Source organism: Seriola dumerili, unplaced genomic scaffold, assembly GCF_002260705.1.
Source record: "Seriola dumerili isolate Sdu_G_001 unplaced genomic scaffold, Sdu_1.0 BDQW01000758.1, whole genome shotgun sequence".
Lineage (NCBI taxonomy): Eukaryota > Metazoa > Chordata > Actinopteri > Carangiformes > Carangidae > Seriola > Seriola dumerili.
The window spans coordinates 104,262-115,634 of NW_019175013.1; the positions used below are offsets into that span (position 1 = coordinate 104,262).

Here is an 11,373-nt window from a genome sequence, read left to right on the forward strand (position 1 = left end):
ACGGCGCACATAAACAAACCCGCGTTACAACTCCACACTTTGCAAAGCACCCATCAGCACTGACACACTCAGCTCACGGACGCAGACACACTCCTTACACTCGGGAGTTTTTATTTTTCATTTTTTTATTTTTCTATTTCATTTTTTCTACTTTGCTCGACTTCAGAAAAAGTAAGAGGAAGAACTTTTTTTGCCACCGATGCATCCTGTACCTCTCCAATACGACTAAGACTTTTTTTATATATAGTTTTCTCCTCATTACTTCGACTCTTGGTGATTATTCTGGATGGAAATAGGATACTTCATGCGAGGTTATTACCACATGTAAAGACGGAACCGCTACAGCAAATCAGTAAGTAAATTGTGAATGAATGAATCCGTGTTATCCTGTCGTGCTATATCGCACTTGTTAGGTTGTCAGATTCACACAGAACCAAACATTAACGCACAGCTCGCATGGTTTCGCTTGTGTTACCTAAATCTTATGACATGTTCAATTTATACTTTGATCACATCATCGGTGTCTGGTCTGTCCAACTTTTTGCCTATAACCTGTTGATATGTCAGTACGCGTAAAGCAGCTCATATTGTATCTGTGTGTGTGTGTGTGTGTGTGTGTGTGTGTGTGTGTGTGTGTGTGTGTGTGTGTGTGTGTGTGTGTGTGTGTGTGTGTGTGTGTTGTCACCAAGAGCAAATGAAGCTGAAATCGAATTTAATTTGCGCTGGGAAGGTATCATATCCTTTCTGGTTGTCATGGAAATGAGATGCCTCTCACTCACACAATGAATAGTAGAGTCAGACGCACTAATGGTCTGAGTGGAGAATAGACTAACCTACATTCAGGCAGGAGCTGAGAGAGAGGAGAGTTAAAGCTCTTTGATTTCATGCCATGTGGGTTTTTTGACTCATGTAGGATTTTCTGGGGAGGTTGTGCTGTTAATGAGGGATTTTTAAGTATGACATGGTGTGTTGCGTTTGAGTGTATTTGTGGGATAGTGGGTGTGTTTGTGTTTATATGCCATGTCATTGATAGGCAAGTCTATGCCTATAAGCATAGCCTATACAGCCATATGATTCCTTGCCCTGATCTACTTTTTTGGGGGGATTAAAGCTTCACATAAAGGTTTTAGTTGTTTTCCAAACAGCCTTAATTCATATAGTCTGAGCTGTCGCCCAACTCGTGGCCAAATGCAAATGTTAGCAGTCACACTGTCTTTGTGGGGACACGGCCTCTCCTTCCATTGATATCTGGAAAAACACCCTCAGCCATTCACCAGAAAGCCATAGTACATCAGATTTCAGAAATCAACTGTAAAGTATTTCCTTGAAACATCTGAAGACAACACAGGACCTGTATTCTATAGCAGCTGCCAAGCCTTTGGGTTGTCGTTCTTTATATTTTATGGCATATTATATTTGAGTTAAGGCGCTTTGATAACTTGCTGATTTTACACTTCTTTCTTTCACACACTCAGGTTTACGCAGGCACTTCTGACAGCTTCCCTCTCAGGGCTGATTTACAGTACTCACATATTTCTCCTGTCTCTCCTTTATGTCCTCTCTTTTCTCTGTCTCTGTTTGCTGGAAGCCTCGCCCTGTCCGCGGTTATTGGTGCGAGGGGCTAACCGGGGGCTACCGGCGCTCCGGGGCGCGTGCTTTGCAGCTCTTACGTCGTTCTCTTGGTTACCGGTGCGCGCAGGGCCAGAGCCCCACCGGCCGACTCGGCCTGAGAAGAAAGCAAGGGGGGACCCGTTTGTTCATTTAGAGAAAAACAAACAGACTGAGTGTCTCACTTTGCAGAAAAATGCGTCTCTTTTTTTCTTTTTTACAAGTGAATATGGAACTTTTGAACCCTCCACAAAGGTTATGACAAGAGCACATTTACGCACAATTACACTATTAACTTGTTTAGTATAATAACGAGGCTATGTTGGCTTGCATCAAAGAATATCTTATTTCTGCTGCTACCATAACCAACTAGTTTTTTTTGCTTTTTTCTGCATCCAAATTGCTCTACATAGAACTGAATAATGGTTTAACTGTTCCAAATCATCCCTAATCAAATAAATGTTATAGAGCCTGGCTTGTTTGTTTACTCTGGTTTGTCTTTTTTCTTTATTCCAACATATTGGTAGTCTCTGTGGGGCATTAAAATTGTATAACAGCCATGTCCTGACCAAAGAACCATCAAAAGAGTTAGGTCCAATGTTTAGTCTCAGAGAGGGGCTCTAAGTCCAGAGTTTGGGGAAAAGTGCCTCCTCTATTTAACACAAAGTGGGTGAGTTTGATCTGTTGACACAAAGATTAAGAGATGACAGCGGGCTGCAGGTGCCTGTAGCCCTCGATAGTCTGCTATGAGGGCTGCGCCTTGTCAGCACACAGTATTGAGATGCATACTGGGAGACTGAGTGGTCTCCCGGCTTGACCGTATCCTAGAGGGTCTGTGTGTGTCCGGCAAAAGAGAGAGAGAGGAGGGAGAGAGAGAGAGAGTGAGAGAGAGAGAGAGTGTGTGTGTGTGTGTGTGTCTTTATGAGTGTGTGTGACAGAAAGGGGGCGCTCTGGGCCTTGAAATCCACTGGCCACGGTGCGCCCTGCTGCAGTGAGAGGGAGTTGGAGGCGCACGCCGCACAGGAGTCCGCTGGTTTGGTTTCGGGTCCGACTCTCCAAAATTTCCACATTTCTCTCTCCCTCTGGATGAACCCTGAGCAGGCGAATACGGTAGTGATCAGAGGCAAGAAAAGCGATGGCCTGGATCCACTGACACAGACTGCTTTTATAAAAGTTAGCACTTTTGTAGGTCTGTATTTGTAGAAGTTGTGTGTAGTTTTTTTTAGACTGGTTGAATTTGACTTTTGCAGCAAAAAAAAAAAAAAAAAAAGGAAAGACAGAAAATTATAATAGGTCTAATAACGGAGCGCTGCTTAGTGTTAGAATGAAACCCATCGCCCACGTAAGTGCAAGTCTTGAAATGAGCAAAAAGTCCTCAGTTGTGGTTCTTAATATTCTCTTTGTAGCATGGATTCAAAGTTATTGCTCTATATTTCATTTAAATGTGTAAATCTTGCTCTTTCTTTGTAATTCTTTGGGTTTGCATGGATTACTGAAATGATCCTATACCGCTTTGGTACAGTGGCATTTGGTTCTGATGTGCGCAAAATAGTTTGCAAACCCTCTCGTCTGTCTGCCTCTTTTCATACTGTCCTCATCTGTCAGATTCGATTTTTCGAAAATAGTTATCTCTCATTCTGTAAAATTACACTGTTGCTTATTCTCTTTAAATCGTGGCAGCATTTCTCTGGGCCAAGTGTTTTTGGGTGTTAGGAATGTTGTAAAGTCCAGCCTCATTTAGAATTTGCCAAAGTTTGGGGAAGCAATGTAAAGGTAGCATTCCTGATCAGAAAAATACAAAAACATCAGTTGCACTTACCGACAGAGTCTCTGAGCTGTGATGATCGCTGAGTGGAAATGACGGTGCCCACCTTTTTATTCAGCCTGCCACCACATCACTGGCTGTAACCCAGACTTGTCTCCTCCAGACACAGGTTCGGAAGAGCGCGCCCAGCCGAGCTCGGAGCCCCGGCGATCGGACACTTCCTCTGTGACGCCTGCCGAGCCCTCCCCGCTCCAGGAGCCCTGTCCCGGCCGCAGCCACGCCACCCCTCAATCCCGGACACCCAGCACCATTCAGCGCGAAGCTCTATCACCAGGTACAGACCGGGACCCGAGCCCTGCCTTTTCAGTTTCATCTTTTCTTTTACTTTCTTTCTTTCTGTCTTTCTGTCTTTCTTTCTCTCTTTCTCTTTCTTTCTTTCTTTCTTTCTTTCTTTCTTTCTTTCTTTCTTTCTTTCTCCACTCCTACTCTTTTTTTCAGCTGATGCTTTTGTAGTGAGAGACTGTTGTGGCGCAGGTCTGTTTTTGTGCACTTATTGTGGTGTGATAGGTGTCTGGTTATGTTTTAGTGCAGGAAAAAAAAGCTTAATAGCCCCGAAAAGTCTATTGTCGACTTAGTTGTTAAATTAGAGTTTAACTTAGAAAACATGCTATATTTTTATCTCATTTCTCCTGTCTACTCTAATCAAAATCAGAAAAACAAATGATAAAGTTGAAAAACATGCTGGTGATCTTTTCTCTGTGTGTGTCGGCTTGAAAGTGCGGACTGAGTTGACATTTCGACCATTAGACAAACTGGCAGAAATAAGAGACTCCTGAGACTAGGCACACCTAAATATAGCCTATATATTTAGATATTTATTGATATTTAACGTATAGTCTCTGGTGGTGTACTTGTGTCTCTGTGTTTTGAGTGTGTATTTGTGTGTGTTTCTTATGTATGAAAATCACTTTACTCATTGAGTGATAGGCCGGTGAATTCAAACTATTTATTTCGCAAATCACTGACTAAAAAGAGAAAAAAAATCCTGTGTTTTTGTATTTATGTCTGCAACTTAATGTTTTTATTTGTTAGATCTATGGCATTCTGACAATGAACAAGCGCACTCAGTTATTGGAACAGCTGCAGTTTGTCCAGTTGAAATGCACACCTCGAGGTTAGAGACTGTTTCCCTTCGCCTCACTATATGCTGCACCACCTGTGTCTGACTCTGCTTGGGTTGTCTGTCCTCTTGCTTGCACACATACACACACCTCCTTGCATGCAAGTGCAACAAAAGGTAATCCGATGGTGGTGTTGGAGTGTAGAAGGTTTCCCCACAGATTTGCTTCGATGACATGAAAATAAGGATGCCCCACTGATACAACTGTATTTGTATTGGTGGGTGAGATGAGTGCGTGTGTGTGTGTGTGTGTGTGTGTGAGTGTGTGTGTGTGTGGGTGTGTGTGTGTGTGAGTGTGTGTGTGTGTGGGTGTGTGTGTGTGTGAGTGTGTGTGTGTGTGGGTGTGTGTGTGTGTGAGTGTGTGTGTGTGTGGGTGTGTGTGTGTGTGAGTGTGTGTGTGTGTGGGTGTGTGTGTGTGTGAGTGTGTGTGTGTGTGTGTGTGTGTGTGTGTTACTGAGTGAAAGCGAGGCACACCACCAAATGTAAAGCACAGAGGAAGATGATATATTTGCAGACACAAGTGGTTTTACAGGTTCCTCTCAGGCTAAGGGCACATGTTATTGGCTGAATGAGCATATGCAGGTTCATGTTGACATCTTGAACATCATTAGTGATGAAAATATGTGTGTGTGTATGAAAAAACAACTCATCAAAAGCTTCTTTCCTCACCTGACACACACAGAGGCAAACATCATAATCCACACAGTTTGAAGTAGGTCTAACACTCAAATATATTGTATTTGTCTTACAACACTTCTTTGCCTCTCTCAGGCAAACTCAATTTAAAGTATATGTGTGTGCATGTAGCTGCTGATAACATACTGTGTATGACAGGTGCAAAAAGTCTTGAACAAATCCCCCCACACACACACACACTCTCACACACACACACACACACACACACACACACACACACACACACACACACACACACACACACACACACACACACTAATGCACCAGCACTGATCTGAGGCTTGACCTACTGACATAACACAGAGAGCCACAAAGTTTGCCACTGTACTCTCCTCCTCTCACGGTTTCTTTTTTTTTTCTCGTGTCTCTCTCTTCTTCCCCTGATGCCTAATCAGATCTAAAGGTATTTAGGTATAGCCCAGAAAGGCCCCATGACGCCCATAATGTTGCATGTGTGTTTTTCCACGTGGGTTGAAGAGCTGGTCACTCGTAGAAAAAAAAAAAAAACTTCATGACGTCAAACACACGTAGGCCTGCAGCTTGACTCATATCCTCAATTAAAAAAAAAATCTTGCAGCCTAATATCCCCTTTGAGGCATGTTGTAATTCTCTCTGTATGTCTCATATACTTAAGAGTGAATTATGAGAAAATAATTATACTTTAATTTTAACAATACCCAAGATAATTATTATTTTAGACTGGGATTCTTTTCAAAATAATTGTAGGATATTTTTTTCCCCACTAGGTCCACAGCTGAGATGTCAGCTGTCTTGGTTATAACAAATACACCTACTCAAAGACCTTCAGAAATATTAAATAAATAAAGGAATAAATAAATAGATAAAGTTGTGTAGATGAGTGTCCCTCATATTGTGTTTTTCTTTTTCTTTTACTTAATTAACGCTTTGAGTCATCCTTTTGTTTTTTGAGCACCCGCAGCCAAAACGCATGCTGGCCCCAGGTAGCTATGATTTAATTGAATTAGAGCGGCTAAAATTAATGTGTCACTGTCTGTTTCCACTATGAACAACATCGATGTAGTTTATTTGGCATAAATGACTAAAACTGAAAGTTGTAGGGCTATTTTTGAGTGTGGAATGTGAATGTGTTATTAGTAGCTTATTAGTAGAAGTTTTTTAAGTAAGAAGAAAATGAGATTTTATGAAGTTAGAGGACTTTTATTTTGTTGAAACCGGATTGGAGCCGCTAATAAAAGTAATAGCCTTTAATCCTCTGAGCGAGTCTGTGTGAGTCTATTTGGATGGAGGTATTTTGTGAGTGCTTTAACAACAGCAGGGCCGATATGTCCCGTATTTGACTAGACAAACATGACGCGCGGGGAACAGGGGCGATTACGGCAGAGCGCGCGCATGCTGGGCGTCAATGGGAGCAGCGCTGTGTTGACAGTTCCCTGCTCAGGAGCGACGAGCAAACACCACAAAACCCTGACTGCGCTGACACTCATGACTGATTAGCCCGCACACACTCACCATGCACACACACACGTGCACGCCCAGACGCACGCATGCACGCAAATGCAGGTGGAGTGTATTACGTCAGAGGTTTGATAAGGGAAGACCATATAGTCCACTTACACACACGCACACACACACACAGATGATGAGGTGGTGGCCTGCTGCTGTGACTGTGCCAGAATTAAATCAAGGGGAAAACTCAAGACATGCCGACTGGCGTCTGCTGCAGTTAGAGGAAATATCTATGTCTGTATGTCTGTGCGTGTGTGTGTGTGTGTGTGTGTGTGTGTGTGTGTGTGTGTGTGTGTGTGTGTGTGTGTGTGTGTGTGTGTGTGTGTGTGTGTGTGTGTGTGGATGTATTTATGCAGTTGTGTGGGTTGTGTAAGCATCCAGCACCACCATGGGGTTCCATTATTATTTAATGTTATCTCATCTGCTTTGCTATACACACACACCAACACACACCAGCACAACACAACAGACACACAACACACACACACACACACACACAACACACACACACACACACACACACACACGCACAGACATACAGACATAGATATTTCCTCTAACTGCAGCAGACGCCAGTCGGCATGTCTTGAGTTTTCCCCTTGAATTTAATTCTGGCACAGTCACAGCAGCAGGCCACCACCTCATCATCTGTGTGTGTGTGTGCGTGGTGTAAGTGGACTATATGGTCTTCCCTTATCAAACCTCTGACGTTAATACACTCCACCTGCATTTGCGTGCATGCGTGCGTCTGGGCGTGCACGTGGTGTGTGTGTGCATGGTGAGTGTGTGCGGGCTAATCAGTCATGAGTGTCAGCGCAGTCAGGGTTTTTGTGGTGTTTGCTCGTCGCTCCTGAGCAGGGAAACTGTCAACACAGCGCTGCTCCATTGACGCCCAGCATGCGCGCGCTCTGCCGTAAATCGCCCTCTGTTCCCCGCGCGTCATGTTTGTCTAGTCAAATACGGGACATATCGGCCCTGTGTTGTTAAAGCACTCACAAAATACCTCCATCCAAAATAGACTCACACAGACTCGCTCAGAGGATTAAAGGCTATTACTTTTATTAGCGGCTCCATCCGTTTCAACAAAATAAAAGTCCTCTAACTTCAAATAAAATCTCATTTTCTTCTTACTTAAAAAAACTTCTACTAATAAGCTACTAATAACACATTCACATTCCACACTCAAAAATAGCCCTACAACTTTCAGTTTTAGTCATTTATGCCAAATAAACTACATCGATGTTGTTCATAGTGGAAACAGACAGTGACACATTATTTTAGCCGCTCTAATTCAATTAAATCATAGCTACCTGGGCCAGCATGCGTTTTGGCTGCGGGTGCTCAAAAAACAAAAGGATGACTCAAAGCGTTAATTAAGTAAAAGAAAAAGAAAAACACAATATGAGGGACACTCATCTCACACACTTTATCTATTTATTTATTCTTTATTTATTTAATATTTCTGAAGGTCTTTGAGTAGGTGTATTTGTTATAACCAAGACAGCTGACATCTCAGCTGTGGACCTAGTGGGGAAAAAAATATCCTACAATTATTTTGAAAAGAATCCCAGTCTTAAAATAATAATTATCTTGGGTATTGTTAAATTAAAGTATAATTATTTTCTCATAATTCACTCTTAAGTATATGAGACATACAGAGAGAATTACAACATGCCTCAAAGGGATATTAGGCTGCAAGATTTTTTTTTTAATTGAGGATATGAGTCAAGCTCAGGCCTACGTGTGTTTGACGTCATGAAGTTTTTTTTTTTTTTCTACGAGTGACCAGCTCTTCAACCCACGTGGAAAAACAACACATGCAAACATTATGGGCGTCATGGGGCCTTTCTGGGCTATACCTAAATACCTTTAGATCTGATTAGGCATCAGGGGAAGAAGAGAGAGACACGAGAAAAAAAAAAGAAACGCGTGAGAGGAGGAGAGTACAGTGGCAAACTTTGTGGCTCTCTGTGTTTATGTCAGTAGGTCAAGCCTCAGATCAGTGCTGGTGCATTAGTGTGTGTGTGTGTGTGTGTGTGTGTGTGTGTGTGTGGTGTGTGTGTGTGTGTGTGTGTGTTGTGGTGTGTGTGTGTGTGTGTGTGTGTGTGAGTGTGTGTGTGTGTGGGGGGATTTGTTCAAGACTTTTTGCACCTGTCATACACAGTATGTTATCAGCAGCTACATGCACACACATATACTTTAAATTGAGTTGCCTGAGAGAGGCAAGAAGTGTTGTAAGACAAATACAATATATTTGAGTGTTAGACCTACTTCAAACTGTGTGGATTATGATGTTTGCCTCTGTGTGTGTCAGGTGAGAAGAAGAAGCTTTTGATGAGTTGTTTTTTCATACACACACACATATTTTCATCACTAAATGATGTTCAAGATGTCAACATGAACCTGCATATGCTCATTCAGCCAATAAACATGTGCCCTTAGCCTGAGAGGAACCTGTAAAACCACTTGTGTCTGCAAATATCATCTTCCTCTGTGCTTTACATTGGTGGTGTGCCTCGCTTTCACTCAGTAAACACACACACACACACACACACACACACACACACACACACACACACACACACACACACACACACACACACACACACACACACACACACCACACCAGCATACATGCAGCCTCTCTCTCTCTCTCTCTCTCTCTCCCTCACACACACACACACACACACAACGCACTCATCTCACCCACAATACAAATACAGTTGTATCAGTGGGGCATCCTTATTTTCATGTCATCGAAGCAAATCTGTGGGGAAACCTTCTACACTCCAACACCACCATCGGATTACCTTTTGTTGCACTTGCATGCAAGGAGGTGTGTGTATGTGTGCAAGCAAGAGGACAGACAACCCAAGCAGAGTCAGACACAGGTGGTGCAGCATATAGTGAGGCGAAGGGAACACAGTCTCTAACCTCGAGGTGTGCATTTCAACTGGACAAACTGCAGCTGTTCCAATAACTGAGTGCGCTTGTTCATTGTCAGAATGCCATAGATCTAACAAATAAAAACATTAAGTTGCAGACATAAATAACAAAAACACAGGATTTTTTTCTCTTTTTAGTCAGTGATTTGCGAAATAAATAGTTTGAATTCCCGGCCTATCACTAATGAGTAAAGTGATTTTCATACATAAGAAACACACACAAATACACACTCAAACACAGAGACACAAGTACACCACCAGAGACTATACGTTAAATATCAATAAATATCTAAATATATAGGCTATATTTAGGTGTGCCTAGTCTCAGAGATCTCTTATTTCTGCCAGTTTGTTCTAATGGTCGAAATGTCAACTCAGTGCCGCACTTTCAAGCCGACACACACAGAGAAAAGATCACCAGCATGTTTTTCAACTTTATCATTTGTTTTTCTGATTTTGATTAGAGTAGACAGGAGAAATGAGATAAAAATATAGCATGTTTTCTAAGTTAAACTCTAATTTAACAACTAAGTCGAAATAGACTTTTCGGGGCTATTAAGCTTTTTTTTTTCCTGCACTAAAAACATAACCAGACACCTATCACACCACAATAAGTGCACAAAAACAGACCTGCGCCACACAGTCTCTCACTACAAAAGCATCAGCTGAAAAAAAAGAGTAGGAGTGGAGAAAAGAAAGAAGAAAGAAAAGAAAGAAAGAAAGAAAGAAAGAAAAGAAGAAAGAAAGAAAGAAAGAAAGAAAGAGAAAGAGAGAAAGAAAGACAGAAAGACAGAAAGAAAGAAAGTAAAAGAAAAGATGAAACTAAAAAGGCAGGGCTCGGTCCCGGTCTGTACCTGGTGATTAGAGCTTTCGCGCTGAATGGTTGCTGGGTGTCCGGGATTGAGGGGTGGCGTGGTCTGGCGGCGGGACAGGGCCCTCCTGGAGCGGGGAGGGCTCGGCAGGCGTCACAGAGGAAGTGTCCGATCGCCGGGGTCCACGAGCTCGGCTGGGCGCGCTCTTCCGAACCTGTGTCTGGGAGGAGACAAGTCTGGGTTACAGCCAGTTGATGTGGTGGCAGGCTGAATAAAAAGGGTGGGCACCGTCATTTTCCACTCAGCGATCATCACAGCTCAGAGACCTCCTGTCGGTAAGTGCAACTGATGTTTTTGTATTTTTCTGATCAGGAATGCTACCTTTACATTTGCTTCCCCAAACTTTTGGCAAATTCTAAATGAGGCTGGATCTTTACACATTCCTAACACCCAAAAACACTTGGGCCCAGAGAAATGCTGCCACGATTTAAAGAGAATAAGCAACAGTGTAATTTTACAGAATGAGAGATAACTATTTTTCGAAAAATCGATATGTATAGATGAGGACAGTATGAAAAGAGGCAGACAGACGAGAGGGTTTGCAAACTATTTTGCGCACATACAGAACCAAATGCCACTGTAATACCAAAGCGGTAATAGGATCATTTCAGTAATCCATGCAAAACCCAAAGAATTTACAAAGAAAGAGACAAGATTTACACATTTAATGAAATATAGAGCAATAACTTTGAATCCATGCTACAAAGAATATTAAGAACACCACAACTGAGGACTTTTTGCTCATTTCAAGACTTGCACTTACGTGGGCGATGGGTTTCATTCTAACACTAAGCAGCGCTCCGTTATTAGACCTATTAA

At 42.4% G+C, this 11,373-nt stretch overlaps 1 protein-coding gene across 1 annotated transcript in view; it reads left to right on the plus strand.

Moving 5' to 3' along the window:
• The first annotated feature begins 237 nt into the window (after window positions 1-237).
• Window positions 238-11,373, plus strand: part of nr4a3 (nuclear receptor subfamily 4 group A member 3) — a 26,327-nt gene continuing 15,191 nt past the window's right edge. The window contains exons 1-2 of the mRNA XM_022765835.1: window positions 238-352; window positions 3,537-3,707. The gene's annotated coding sequence lies outside the window, so the exon portion shown is untranslated. The remainder of the gene's footprint in view (window positions 353-3,536; window positions 3,708-11,373) is intronic.